Here is a 14,048-nt window from a genome sequence, read left to right on the forward strand (position 1 = left end):
GCAACTCTTCAACATGATTAATTATTAATGGCCAGCTCTCGAACCCAGTGCCAATCCGCTTTTCAGTGAAGAAAGGCTGTCCGATGTCTCCTTTGTTTTTGCTCCTTACCTGGAATCGCTTTGTTTGAGTGTTTTGCGTAAGAGTAACATTCATGCGTTCCCTGTTTTGGGTAATGTAGTCAAACTGGTAGCATAAGCGGACGACACTGCATTTTTCTGCACTGACAAGCCCAGCACTAATGATCGGCAAAGGAAAAGAAATTTTGTTTTATTTCCGCATGGTGGCCAGTATATCACTGCGACGGAGACAGATTTTAACCTAATGGTCAAACACTCGACATTTTCGTCGCTAAAATCAAATTCATGAACCACTTCATGATACGAACTCTTTTGGGCGTAGATAGGTATGCTCCCATCACGCTCCGAATTTCGCGCAAGGTGATGATAGACGTAGTTTTGAAGTTTGATAACCAGGTTTCTGAAATAAGCACAGTCAAACTGAACTGGAACGTTTTTAAGTAGATCGAGTAATTTAACGCTTTTTTTCTAATACTGCGCATATTCAGTTGCAACATTAAAAGTGCGTATAAAGATTTGCAAATATGTCATTAAAAGAAACATAGTCATATTTTTTGCACATCAATCGAGTAAATTGCAGGTCTATATGGTTTATAATGTGCAAAGGTGGAACCGGTCACGCAAACAAGAACAAATAGGCATTCGCAGAACACTACTGGACTTACAACTGATTTATTCCGAAGAATTGAGCCACATTTATGCATACTTCTTGCGCAAGTGCACAGTTTGGCCAAGGTGAGGAAAAAATTTGCGATGATAAAAACTGAAACTCCATTTCAGTGATCATGACTGAAGGGTCGCTTACATGTATCTACTTATTTTTGCTTATTAAAATCGCTTCCACCAGCTCGCATAGCAGGCGGAGCAGAATGACTGCTTGAAGACCTCAGGCTTACCATCTTCGGTTCTGCTGGCGTTGAGTGAATCCTTTTGGAAAAAATGAAAAGTGTCACATAGGCTGAAAAAAAGTTGCTTCAAAATTTGGCGTCACATTAGAGTGTTCTGCTCCGCGAAAGTTCTTCGGTTTGTGCACCCAAATCTCTGATGACCAGCAGCAGACTGGCGCTTGCGATACTAAGAGGTGGAGGGGGGGGGGGGGGGGGGGGGGGGGGGGGGGGGGGGGAGTGTTTACTGCGTTCCGCTGTCCTGCGGGAAAATATATATTGGGCAACCTGGAGTGTGCCTAAATTAAAGTTTGAGGTAGCACAGAAGAACTTTGGGCTCAGGCATGGGAGGCAATTTAGCCTTGCATGTCAAGGACTTCCATGTTCTCCTCGGTTTCAAGTGGCGAGTATTATCGGTCGCGGCAAATCAAGACGTGAGCGCGAGGTGCTGGAAGCGTTTCGAATCAGGAAAAATAAGCAGATATGCGCAAGCGACGCTTCAATCATAATAACTGAAAAGGAGTTTCAGTTTATATCTTCGTAAAGTTCTCTCTCACCTTGCCCATAGTGTGCGCTTGCGTAGGAAGTATGCATAAATGCGCCTAAATTCCTCCCAATAATTCAGTTGTAAGTACAGTGGCAATGGAGAATACCTAAGTAATCTGCGATTCGCACATGACATTGCCTTGCTAAGTCACTCAGGACATTAACTGCAAAGCATGATCAATGAGTTAAACAAGCCGAGCAGAACAGTGGGTCTAAAAATTAACATGCAGAAAACCAAAGTAATATTCAACAGTCTAGCAAGAGAACCGCAGTTCGCAATTGGTGGCGATGTGCTGGAAGTAGTAAGAGAATATGTCTCTTTAGGGCAGGTAGTGACCGCAGATCCGGATCATCAGAGGGAAATAACTAGAAGAATATTAAGAATGGGGTGAAGCGCGTATGGCAGGTTCTCTCAGATCATGAAGGGCAGTTTACCAATATCCCTCAAGAGAAGAGTATACAACAGCTGTATCTTACAGGTGCCCACCTACGGGGCAGAACGTGGTGGCTAACAAAGAGAGTTCAGCTTAAGTTAAGGGCAACGCAGCGAGCTATGGAAAGAAAAATGATAGGTGAACGTTAAGAGATCAGAAGCGGGCAGAGTGGGTGAGAGAACGAACGCGCTTTAATGATATCCTAGTTGAGATCAAGATGAAAAAGTGGGCTTGGGTAGGGCATGTAATGCGAAGGTAAGATAACCGGTTGTCATTAAGGGCAACGGAGTGCATTCCAAGAAAAAGCAAACGTAGCAGGCGGCGACAGAAAGTGGCGAAGGACAGGGTTAATTGGAAAGATATGAGAGAGCTCTTAGCCCTGCAGTGGGCGTAGTTAGGCTGATGATGATGATGAAATCCAGCGGCGTTGTGTGTGTGCCTCCTTGTTCTTGTCCGGCGTCTTTTTTTCTGGTTCCACCTTTGCGTATTTGCACTTCATATCACTAGGTGTGGTCATGGCTACGTTCCCATCCATTTTCTATTTCCACTTGAATCAGCACTGCTGATTACAGTGGTCATGCTATCGAGGTCGTAAGCAGAAGAAATGAGCAGGACTGAAGACGTCTCATTTTGTCTGGGGAATACTTTTCCTCCTTCCATTCACGCAAATTTTCACTTTATCTTTTTGTCCTTGATGGCGGCACCAAGAAACTGTTTGCATAGCCTAGTTGTGGTGTTCTTTAACGAACACAAGGTGAGAGTCATCAAGGCCAAGCACTTTGGTGTCCAATCGCATCTTTTTTTGTCTTGGCGAGCGAGGCGTTCTTTTTGCTTCTCTGCAGAAAATGAACAATTAAGCTGAACTCGTCGTGCTTGGCAGTTATAACTGTGCGGCGTGTGTCAGTGTAATGTTCGTAAAACTTTCTCTTGCAAGGTGCCCGATTTCCTTTGTGATTGTTACTGGCTTATCTTCAAGAGGGACTCCTTTCACTTCGATATTGTTAGAACGCTGGTATCGTTTCAGCTCTTCAAGCGAGTTTAGCATTTTCGCTCTTGAGGACGCTGTTTTGTTGAATGATGTCGCGAATTGGTTCTCTCAGAGTTTTCAACTCAGCCAGCTCTTGCCTTATTTCATTGAGCACCTCGAGGGTTACTCTAATGGCTTTGCGATCTTCTTTCAGTTCCCTGCAAGAACACGAAGCCTCTGGGGCTCCTCATTCTCAGTAGCTCTTGTGGTTTCTGGACCACCCTTTGTCATTCTGAGTTTGAGTCAAAACACTGGCATAAACACACAAGAACATTCGTTCTGTACACACAGGAGCAGTCGTTCGGCAGCAGTGCACGCGTTGGCCGTATGCCTTGTGTTATTAAGCATGTAACTATGCCCACCAGAAAGACCAGATTTCCTTAGATGGATGCCCTTTGTGCACTGCCACTGAACTGCCGCCCCTGCTCGTCCGATCGCAGCTTATGAAGCCTGCAGCTGTTGCTGTTGGCGCCCCCTTGATGCGCGGAACGACTGCGCAGTGTTCTCTGGGAAAACGCTGATGCAGTCCGTGGCGGTAGACAGCAGACTTGCACGTGGAGGCCGTAGCTTCTGTGGTCCGTGAAACAGAGTGGTCCTGAAAGAGCAGATTTCTTTAGATGGGTTTCCTATGTGCACTGTCGTTGAACTGCCAAATGAATTATCTGTTTATACCTAGTATGGAATGTTAGCGATTATACGAACTATGTTATTAACGCCAAGTCATTAGTTGGCTATGTCGATGATTTTGTGTCCGTAAAACATGCCAGCAGTTATTTGTCCGTTCGTGGGAAAGTTAAGCAAAAAGAATATTTATGTGTGATAGAAAATGACGTAAGGATGACGCAAATCAAAATTTGGTCGATATGGAGTAATCAGTTAATTAATTAGTGGTCAAAAAGTCATTTAGACGTCAAATTAGCCCCCTGCATGCATCATGCGAGGACGTGAAGATAGCGGTACACGTGAAAATTGCAACAAGTAAAAAGAGAGGCAAATAGGCAAAAAGAAAGGCAAACAGTGCAAAGTGACGAAGAGAGAGGCGACGAGTGTGAAGGAGGCATCAATGCTTTCTCATTCTCCCAGTGCGGGTCGCCACAGTGATCACTAACGTTTATTTTTGCAAAACAGCTAGTCTAACGCCATTTCGTTAAGCCTGCGGTAATCGAGACTAGGCTCCAATGAATAATATGTGGTGCAAACAAGCTTAGTAAATTCATAGTTTGATGTGTGCGGCAAGAAGGTTTTCACATCGCCACAATGCCCGAGTGATGAGAGAGTTTATTGCATAAATGAGTTATGTGCAGGTCCCAATTAAGGTGCGAGGGAAAGTTGCTCCTAGTAGTAGGTAGTCTTTCTTTAACAAAATCAACAAGGTTTCGTCATGCGTGATAGTATATAGTAGGCTGAATTACTTATTTTTATACAAAATTATTATGTCGATTGCCTTTTTTGATGAGGGGTAATTTCATAAGGATGACGCCAGGAGTGCAGCTTTCAATGCATATCTTTCACAATGATGTTTTTCTAAGTGAAAGTGCTGTCATTTATCAGTCACATTTATCATAAATGTGCTATTGTGCGGATGTTTCAAATACATTTCATACAAAAAATAAAGGAGCGCCAAGGATGATTCCTTTAGGTAAACGTCTTGAAACGGAAAGAAAATGATGACGGTGTCATTTATTTACGAAAGACTTCGTAGTTAAATCCGCAAAATCTTATAGGAGTCTTACAGATGTCTTATAGGAGCTGATAAGGACGCTACGATATATCACTCTGCCGTCAGCAGTGAATCTGCACCCACATCGACATATGGACCTCACGTTTACAGTACGTGTCTCGGTGTTGCAGACTCCAGCGCCGGGCGTCTCTTCGAAGCAGATTTTTTTATTCCTAGCTCGGAACCGCGTCGCTGTTCTGCGCCTTGTCAATAGGCAGTGAAGTCGATGTTGCCTTCTCCACCGACTTGCCTGGGATCGGTTTCCAATGCGATGCAAAAACCGACATCGTAAATCTGCGTAGTTCCCTGCTCAGAAATTTCCTTCTCGCAGATGATGTGCGGTCGGGTGACGTGTTGGAACTTGTACAGGGCGTCGCTGCACATGGAAAACATGAATGCAATGGACATGTACAGTCACTGACAAAAGTTTGCGGGATGCGGGTTCTAAGAAAATCAATTTATTCTGTGCGTTCAGAAAAGCAGGTCAGTGAAAGGTACTGAAAAACGAGAGGACGTGCGTTCTCCATAGCTTGGATGACTGCCAGCAAATGGCCAGCTCACTGACTAGACAACGCAGGAATGTTTCTGTTTTAGAGCGCAGAACTTAGGCGCCCGTTTCTGCGTTTCGCGGAGTCGCCGTCACTGTTGTCATTTTTAACCACCAGTGGACACCTTTTAAGCTGCGAAAGCAATGGAGCAGGAGCTTGGAAAGGAGAGAGTAAAATTTGTAAATTGATTTTTGAGGAAAAGAAATGCGCAGTATCTGTCCCACGCATCTCGGTGGACACCTGAACCAGAGGGAAGGCGCATTACTGCCTCTTGGAACAGTGGACACCACAATCGTGCTTTAACCTACGTGGCGGTAGTGACAGATGTGCGCTGCATGATTTGGCATTGACAACGTTCTGCCAGAAACGCTGCCACCTGCCAGGGTGGGTGGGGACTTTAATGTAAATAATTTCGCACTCCTTATGCGGGAGAACATCCCGTTCCTTTCGCTCGTAACGGCTCCCACAGTTGTGACAACCTTGCAAAATAATTGCGCAGACCTCATCTTTGAGAACCAGGCATTGTTGCAGGAAGTCGAGCGTATATCCATATATTTATTCGTCTACAAAGCTTCCTTCTTGACAATCAAGAACTGTTCGTGGAGTGTTTCTTCAAGAAGGAATACGTGTGAAAAATAACAAGTTGTATGTGATTGTACAGTCAGGCCGGAATGAAACGCGAACACGCATATGTCATACATTTCTGCTTTGCAGAGAGATATTCCTTTACAACCTATTTTCGATTATGCATTTCAGTAGGCCCTTTACCCAGACAAATGAATCGGGCTAGTTGTACACTTCAGCTGAAAGTAGACAGGTAAAATATTTTGCTTTCTTGACATGCTCTGTTCGCGTTTCATTCCGACCTGACTGTACATACATGTATTGCTCAAATTCTTTGCCTCAATCAACCAAAAAGCTGAAACAGCTGAGAAGCTGCATTCAAAATTCGCATTAGGAAGTATCTTAATTGTCGGGAATTTTTTTCGGAATCCACATGTTGCAAACTTTTGTCTTTGACTTTCCGTACAAGCGCTCAATAAAACCGCTGTCTAGCAGATGACACTCAGTAGTCCTTTAGTTATGTAGAACGTTGGAGCAGTTAATATTTTTGCATCGAGAAGCGGCGTACACAAAAAATACGAAACACAAAATGTGCATTACGCTAGTCCTCCGGAAACTTGAGTATTCGTGGTGCAGCACAGCTCTTTTGAATTGCAATTCGTCGCGTGGACACTGGTATATAGTTGAAGACAGAGTAATACATTTTAAATCTCTGGCTTTGCATCTGAATAAGGTAAAATGCAGACACAGATGACATGTTTTGTAAAATATAGTTATTGGATTCCTTACAGGTACTGATTGTTCCTGGAGACATTACCGTTGAAGAGGACGTCGAGAATGTGGTGGACCAAACTGTCAAACACTTCGGAAGGCTAGATATCCTCGTGAGTACTGCACGAACACTTGCGATTTAGTATAACGACAACCTTTAGGAACCATCACACAGTAATTTATGTCATGATTATAATAACTGTTGTCAGTGCACTTTAGAAACATTTAAAACCCTTCTGTTATTCTTGAGCTTCCAATTCCATACGACCAAAAACTAGGCGTCTGAAATTTCTAAGATCGAATTCTTCATTTAACCACGGTCACTGAGTGTGACAGTTTTCCCAAAGTTATTCTCACTGAACAAAAGTTTTTCACTATCGACAAGGGGACTGAAAATTTACTGCACTAGACGAACATTGCTGCACACCACGTATATGCTACTAAACCAAAAGAAGGAAACACTTTAGCTGTGCAGGCTAATTTGTAATCAAGTTGTCTGTAGTCCTCACCTCTAGCACTTGCGAAATGTCCTGAATTTTAATTGCTGTTCACTTGAATTTTTTAAACCGTCGCCTGTAACAAGCTCCCTTCCTATAGGATGCTGGATTAGAAACTGCGTAAAATTAATAGCAGAACCTTATTAAGTTAAGCTATTCTAGCAGTACTGTTCGAGGAACTGGAGGCTATTAAATTGATTATAAACTGCGTAAAATTAATACCAGAACCTTATTTAGTTAGGCTAGTCTAGCAGTACTGTTCGAGGAACTAGAGGCTATTAAATTGGATGCCATAGGGATTAGTGAAGGTAGGAGGAAAGATAGAGCACATACAGTGTTATAGGGCAGGCAAGTATTGTGCTATAGTGGATTAGCGGATAGATGCGAGGTAGGTGTGGGATTCTTCACCAATCAGGATATAGGTGGCAACATGGATGAATTCTACAGTATTAACGAGAGGGTGGCAGCTATAGTAATTGGGCTTAATAAGAGGCACAAATTGAAGGTGGTACAGGCCTGAGGACCTGCATCTAGCTATGATGAGCAGATGATCGTAGAAAGCTGCTATGGAGACGTGGAATCGGCTATGAGCAAAGTACAAGCACAGTGCACTGTACTCTTGGCAACTCCAATGCCCATGAAGGGAAGCAGCAGGCTGGAGACCAGGCCGTCGGCGGCTATGGCATACGCGCTAGGAATAGCAGGGGAGAGTTATTAGCCGAGTTTTTACGGAGAAGCAATTTATGCATCATGAATACCTCCAACCGCGAACGAGAAAGCAGGAAGTGGACGCGGACCAGCCCCAAGATGAGACTAAAAATGAAATAGACTTCATATTTGCGCACACCGTGCAGTACGCGGGGATCCTCGGTAAAGTGCGTTGTAGCGACTGCAGGATGTTAACGTCTACAATTAACTTAGATATGAATTGAGGGAATGAAAGAAAGTAGTGAAGCGAAAGCCTATTGTTAGCGGTTAGAGGGAAAGTAGATCCTTGCAGGATATCATTATAGAGCAGATATTCGGCTTTAACTCGAGACGACGACGTTAATAATCAAGCAATGAATCTCTCAGCTATCATTACGGAACGCGCAGCAAAAGTAGGCGGTAGGCAGATTCGACAGGGTACCGGCAAGCTATCTCCGGGACGAAAGATCTAATTAGGTAACACCAAACCAAGAAGGAATCGAACCACACACACACACACACACACACACACACACACACACACACACACACACACACACACACACACACACACACACACACACACACACACACACACACACACACACACACACACACACACACACACACACACACACACACACACACACACACACACACACACACACACACACACACACACACACACACACACACACACACACACACACACACACACACACACACACACACACACACACACACACACACACACACACACACACACACACACACACACACACACACACACACACACACACACACACACACACACACACACACACACACACACACACACACACACACACACACACACACACACACACACACACACACACACACACACACACACACACACACACACACACACGCACACGCACACGCACACGCACACACACACACACACACACACACACACACACACACACAAGAGAACTGGCGCAGCTATCAAACTTAATGAAAAAGCGCAACCTATTCGTCATAAGGAACTGTAATATGAAAAGAATCGAGCACGGTATAAATAAAGGAGGTAGCCTAAAAACTGTAAAGAGCAAAGTAGGCATATCCGAAAGCCAGGTGTTTTCGTTAAGTATTTATGGGAGGGAACGCCAACCATAGGTTGTTGTTAATGCGAAGACGTTTCGGCTTCCATACGGAAGCCTTGATCACTGGGCGGAAAGCACAGAGCATAAGTGCGTTGCTGTAATTGCCTCAAGCATCTTGCGTACGTAGGCAGGAGATTGCCTGCGTTGTGGTTAAGGGTTCCTTCAGTTGTTTGCATTATTAGGGATTCCAGATATCGACGTGACAGCCAGTTCTTTTCTCTTGCGATGAATGATGCTTCTTCCCTGGCTATTTTGTGCGTCGCGGCTTCCACGTGTTCCGCAAGTGAATTAGATGCAATATTCTTGTTCCTGACGTCGTTCTTGTGGTCCCTAAATCGTCTTTCGAAATTCCCGCTCCCGCCGATATAGCAGTAGTGGCAATCTGCGCAGAGAGTCTTATAGGTGACGCCAGGGGACTCCTCTTTCTTTATCTTGTATTTGACGGCAACTGGCACGTGCCTCAGCTTGTACGCAGGAACGTGAGCGACGTGCACACCGTAAGTGCGTAGAACGCGAGCCGAAGACTCCCTCACGTCCGGTACATATAGGATAGCAGCTCGGGCTCGGCAAGGAGGACCAACTGGTTCTGACGGGCCTGATGACCGTTCCACGAAGTGCTTAGGGTAGCCGCATTCACTCAGTTCTCGGCGCACTTGGCGTAGGTTGGCAGGCCGATCTTCTGGCCTTGGGAAGATGTTTTTGCCACGTCGGACGAGGGAAGCCACGACGGAGCGTTTGTGGCAATCCGGGTGAACAGAATTAGAATGAAGGTACCGGCCTGTGTGGGTTTACATTCTATAGACTTTGAAAGATGCGCGGTTGCACGGCGTTCAACCAAAACGTCCAGAAAAGAAAGACGGCGAGCAGCCTCCTCCTCAACAATGAAATGAGTGGAGTCTTCCATGCTATTGATGTGATCTGTGAAAGCTCCTAATGCATCCTTTTTTGATAATGCAGAAACAGTCATCGATGTAACGTAAAAAAGATGCCCAGGCTTAGCTTGGTTGACCCAAGAATACGTTGCATATTGCGCGGTCTTTTTGCGCGAGGTATTGCTTGGCGGCACTCAATTTTCTCAGCAGCTTTTCCTCCGTGACGTATGGATGGATGGATGGATAGATAGGAGCGCCCCCTTTGAAACGGGGCGGTGGCAACGGCCACCATGCTCAGCCGTCCTTTTTTTCCTTCTTTTTTCCTTTTTTTCTTTTTTTTTCACGTGGTTTGGTGGCTGCCCGGCCGCGCCCAAGGGCTGAACTGAGTGATTGCAATATGCTACGCATAAAAACTTTCGGTGCGGTTCGAAGGTAGCCAGTGCGCGAGCTTCTATTGCCTCCATGGTAAGGTTTGCGGTTGTCACCAATATAGATGCACCCATAGCGGTGATGTGAACTTGTTTATCGACTGCACCTCGGAAAACAAAGTGAGTGTTCTCAAGGCAGAACTGCAACAGATTCAGAAGATCAGATGCTTGGATATGGGTTCTTTCACGCGATCCGTCATCATATTGCAGCGCTGAGCGGCACACATCCACAGCCAGATCCACGGGTACGCTAGTGAACAGCGACTTCACTTTAAAGGACAATATGATCTCGTAGTCCTCCACCATGACGTCATGTACTTTTTCAATAAAATTGACGGATTGAAGGAGTCACGTATGAAAGTCGAGCTCTTTCCAGCGAGTGGCGGAAAAACCTCGTGGAAGTAGCCCGACAAGCGGTAATAGGGGGTCCGTGTAAATTGAACAATCGGTCGCATCGGGACGTTAGGTTATGGACCTTCGAGAGACCATACAACGCGGGAGCTGCTCCATTGTGGCAGAGAAGCTTGAAATAAAGTGACTTCTGGTCCGATGAAACAAAACGGAAGACGTCAGTCAAAAGAATCTGGAAGTTTCTTTTTATCTTGTGCGTAGCGTCCCGTTTCAGCGGCAAGTACGTGCTGTCGTCCTGCAGAAGGTCCGTCATTTTCTCACGTAGTAGTTGCTGTTCAAGATGAGGGTAGCATTGCCTTTGTCAGCGAGAAGTATAGTAATGTCCGTGTTCTTACGCAGGCTGTCAATAGCAACAAGCTTCGCGGAAAGAAGGGGAGTCGGAGGATGTTAGCGGAAACTTGGTAAGGAGGCTAACTGCGCGAGTTCGGCCTCATCTTGGCGGTTGTTATCTACTTGACCTATAGCGCGTTCGACAGCACAGACGATTTTTCTTGCATCCGGCGTAGGTCACGTGTTAAAGTTCAACCCGAGCTAGAGTACTGCGAGTTCTGCTCCAGCAGGCCTGTATAAAGAGAGGTTCTGAACTGTCGAAGTGGACGGGCCAGGCGCACCCACTTTTTCGCGAAGCAGCACCCTTGATAACTTCTTTTAATGAGACAGCCCTCGTAGGTGGGACTGGAGGCTCACCATGTAGTTAGCATGTAACTGCATGCTGGCGAAGTCCTCTGGACATTGGTGCTCGAGGCGGCGACGAGCAAAGAAGACATCATTCTGCGGATGCCTGATGGAGTCTTTGCGATCTGGAATCCCGGATTGAGGCAGTTGCCGTTCCGCTCTTGATACCACGCTGTGGGCAAAGGCCGCGTCAACAGGTGGCAGCAGACAGAAGGATCTCGGAAGCACTTTGTGGATTCTGTTCTTCAACGGCCATCAGGCCCGTCAGAACCAGATGGTCCTCCTTGCCCAGCCCCAGCCGCTATCTCATACGTACCGGACTTGAGCGAGTCTTTGGCTCGCGTTCTAAGAACGTATGGTGTGCACGTCACTCACGTTCCTGCGTGCTAGCTGAGGCACGAGCTGGTGGCCGTCAAAGAAAAGATAAAGAAAGAGAAAGAGAAGTTTCCTATTGTCATCTATAAGATTCCCTGCGCAGATTGCGACTACTGCTATATCGGCGACAGCGGGAATTTCGAAAGACGATTGAGGGATCCCAAGAACGCTGTGAGAAACAAGAAGATCGCATCTAATGCATTTGCAGAACACGTAGAAGCCGCGACGCACACAATAGCCCGGGAAGAAGCATCAGTTATCGCAAGAGAAAAGAACTGGCTTTGACGTCGATATCTGGAATCCCTAATAATCCAAAGAACAGAAAGAACCCTTAACCAGAACGCAGGCAATCTCCCGCTTACGTACGCAAGATGCTTGGGGCAATTAGAACAACGCACTTAAGCTCTGTGCTTTAAGGCTTTCCGCCCAGTGATCAAGGCCTAGGTATAGAAGCCGAAACGTCTTCTTCTTTGTATTAACAACAGCTGTTGGTCGGCGTTGCTTCCCTTAAATACATCAATATTCTACCCGACCAGAAGAGTTTGCGTCAAATGTTAGATTTTATTTCGTGGATTCGTTGAGAGACAAAGAGGGCAATATTTGGTAATATTTAGCAGATAGTTAAAGTAGCCGAAGAGTGCTACACAAACCTATACAGCAGCGAAGGTAATGAGAACCCTAATCAAAAAGGCAGTAGCACGCATTACTGGTACATCCACCAGTAACGAAATAGGAAGTAAAGAAAACTTAGGACCAACGAAAAGGGAGAAAGCAGCTGCTGAGGACCATGTAGCAGCAGATCTCTTGAAAGACGGAGGGGAAACTGCGCTAAAAAAGCTACCTACCCACCCTGCATTTGCAACGCCGTATGACTTCGAGCGCATCAGAAGCTTGGAATAGCGCATTCAACTTAATACATTACAAAGGAGACGTACGGGACTGGATAAATTATTGACCGACCAGCGTACTGTCGTTGCCTATAAGGTACTTACTAAAGTACTCGCTAATAGTCAGGATAACCTTAGACTTCAATCAACCAAATGATAATTGATCAGGCAGGGTTGCGTAAAGGTTACTCGACAAGAGACTATATTAACACAACCAACCATGTGAGAGAGAAATGCGCAGAGTGCGACCAGACCCTATATTATAGCCTTAATAGATTATGAGAAACCATTTGACTCAGTCGAAACCTCAGCAGTCATGGAGGCATTGCAGAATCAGCGCGTAGAACAGCCTTATGTAAGAATACTGGAAGATGTCTATAGCGGGTGCACAGCTGCTGTAGTCATCCACAAAGTCAGAAATAAAATTCCAATAATAAAGGTCGGTCGGTCGGTCGGTCGGTCGGTTGGTCGGTCGGTCGGTCGGTCGGTCGGTTTATGGGGTTTAACATCCCAAAGCGAATAAGGCTATGAGAGACGCCGTAGTGGAGGGCTCCGGAAATTTCGACCACCTGGGGTTCTTTAACGTGCACTGACGTCGCACAGTACACGGGCCTCGAATTTCTCCTCCAAAGAAATTCAGCCGCCGCGGCCGGGATCGAACCCGCGTCTTTCGGGCCAGCAGCCGAGCACCATAGCCACTAAGCCACCGCGGCGGCAATAATAAAGAAAGGTGTCAAACAGGCAGACGCCATCTCTCCACTGCTATTCACCGCCTTTTCACAGGAGATATTCATAGGCCTGAATTGGGAACAGCTGGGGATAAGGGTTATTTGAGAATACCACAGTAATATCCGATTCGCTTATGACATTGGCTTGTCAAGTCACTCAGGAGAGGAGGTGAGAAACATGATCGATAAGTTAGATAGGCAGAGCGGTACTGTGGGTCTAAAATAGCATGCAGACAACCAAAGTAATGCTCAAACAGTCTACAATTGGTATGATTGGTACATCTGGTAGCAGTTTACATTTGGTAGCGAGGTGCTAGAATTTGTAAGGGAATACGTCTACTGAGGGCAGGTAGTGGCCTCAGGTTCGAATCACGAGAGCGAAATAAACAGAAAATTATGATTGACGTGGAGCGCATTTGGAAGGTTCTGTCACATCGTGAATGGCAGTTTACCAATATCCCTCAAGAGAAAAGCATAGAACAGTTGTATCTTGCCGTTTCTCAAGTACGGGGGGGGGGGGGGGGGGGCAGAAACTTGGAGACCTAGGAAAAGGGCTCAACTTAAGTTGGGCCCTTAAGGGCCCTTAAGTTGGGCCCTTAAGGGCTCAACTTAAGTCCAGAAGAGGGCATAGTGGGTCAGGGATCAAACATGGGTTAATGACATCCTAGTCGAGATCAAGCGAAGAAATGGGCTTGGGAGGGGCAGGTAAAATGCGAATGCAAGATGATCGATGGTCCTTGAGAGTAACGGACTGGGTTCCAAGAGGAGGTG

This window comes from Amblyomma mixtum, chromosome 2 (genome assembly GCF_055824585.1).
Source record: "Amblyomma mixtum isolate Tamu chromosome 2, ASM5582458v1, whole genome shotgun sequence".
In the NCBI taxonomy this organism is placed as follows: Eukaryota; Metazoa; Arthropoda; class Arachnida; order Ixodida; family Ixodidae; genus Amblyomma; species Amblyomma mixtum.